Source organism: Nyctibius grandis, chromosome 26, assembly GCF_013368605.1.
Source record: "Nyctibius grandis isolate bNycGra1 chromosome 26, bNycGra1.pri, whole genome shotgun sequence".
Lineage (NCBI taxonomy): Eukaryota > Metazoa > Chordata > Aves > Nyctibiiformes > Nyctibiidae > Nyctibius > Nyctibius grandis.
The window spans coordinates 1,082,117-1,083,868 of record NC_090683.1 but is presented as its reverse complement, the minus strand read 5'-3'; the positions used below and the strand labels follow the sequence as shown (position 1 = coordinate 1,083,868).

The following is a 1,752-nucleotide window of genomic DNA, read 5'->3' as shown; positions in this document are numbered from 1 at the left end:
AGGGAGGAAACAGAGCAGAAGGGTAAGTGAGGAGCAGCCAGTTAACCCTGTCACAAAGGAGCCAAGAGCCCTACTGATTTGGCAGATGGAGGCTCTGCCAGGACACACACCATTGTCATCACCCATTAAAGAGCAGCCTGGCCCAGAGAGACCCTCTCTTAATTCATAAACCAAAAGCCCTCTCAGCCACAGCCCACCCTCTCTCTAAGCAGACCTTCTCACTGCTTCTCTCTCCCATGGCAAGATGCTCCAAGACCCAGTACAAGACAGAGCCAGTATCATGTGAGATGCCTGTCAAGGAGAGATCTCACTTTGGAAGAGAAGGAGACCGGGCTTCACACTCACCTGGTTCCCAATGAGAAGGAGGCAAGAGAAGTGGATGAGAGAGCAGGGACTGGGGCTGCCTTTTATACCTCCTTTCATTGCCGCAGGACCAGAAGCACCCTTTGCAGAGGTAACAATTTTCTGACAAGCTCGTCTTGAATGCAAACCATAGCAGCTAATGATAAGGGCTGTGCTTTGGTTTTCCAACACTGCTGCCTTTTCATTTCCAGGTTTGGGCCATGCCCATTCCCCAATGAAGGCTTCTTCTGAACACTGGGATGAAAGGCCCCAGGATTTCCAGGGCAGGAATGCAGCAGTGCTGGCAGAAGACTCAACTCAAGCGGTTGGACGGGTCTAGAGCAGGCAAGTGACATCAGCCTGGGTCACTATTTGGAGCTGTTTGAAGTGTTGTTCTCAGGAGGAAGCTCCAGCAATCCTCAACTGGATGTCATGGGCTGCTGTGCATAAGGACGTGCCATGTTCTTCTCTTTCCCACCCTCCTCAGCTCACCCCTATGGTCACTTGTTGTTGCCTCCCCAGGTGTATGCGTTGTGCTCCTAGGTTTTGACTCCATCCTGCCTAACACTGCCCAGTCCCCACGAGAGCTCAGCAGAGTCCATGGTCTGTTGTGTTCCTATGTGTGTTCTTGTCTCGTGTGTACTTGTAAGCAGCCAGGTTTGTGTGGATGCACGTGCGAGCACAAATTTGTGTCTAATTCCATGCCAGTGTGCATGAGCCTCTCTCTGGGTGTCCCTCATCAGGGGGAATGTGCTGCTCATGGCAGGGAAACTCTCCACTGCTCTCTCCATGAGCACCACAAAACAGCAAATTCCCAGGGTCAGAAGGAGCCTGAGTGCAGCTGAGTGGTCACGGCACCAGCCTCCTAGAGATCTTTCCAGGGAAGAGGCACTGAAATGCAGCTCCTGCTTCCTGAGACCTCCTATTCCTGCCCCTCCAGGAAAGCCAAAGAACTGATGACTCCTTTGGACTTGAGCCCACAAGGACCTTCATGCCCCACACTGGAATCTCAGTCTGAGTGTCCAGCAACAGCCTCTGGGAGAAAAGGTACACTGGAATCTGTGGGGTTCCCACGGGACAACGGTCAAGTACTGAACGAGCTATGTCCAGGCATGTCCAGGGGGTGGTAATGGGGTGGTGATGAACTAGCCAATCATAATACAGAACAAGGGCCTTGGCTATGAGACCAACAAGATATGTAGGGAGGTTGAAAAATAAGAAAGAATGCTGCACCTGCAAGATATAACTTTTTAGCATAAGCCAATCAGAACTAATATAGAGGCGTGTGAACAAAGCATACTAACCAATCATAATAGAAATGACACGTACACAGAGTGTGTACAAAAATAGAATAGTATAAATGTACCCTCAGATACGAAAATAAACGAGATCTGCTTAACGATCATATTG

General features: G+C 50.1%; 1 pseudogene; it reads right to left on the bottom strand.

Annotated features, from left to right (window-relative positions):
- The window catches only part of LOC137673810 (feather keratin Cos2-3-like), a 225,614-nt pseudogene extending 225,120 nt beyond the window's left edge, over positions 1 to 494 (bottom strand).
- Between the last annotated feature and the right edge of the window lie 1,258 nt (positions 495 to 1,752).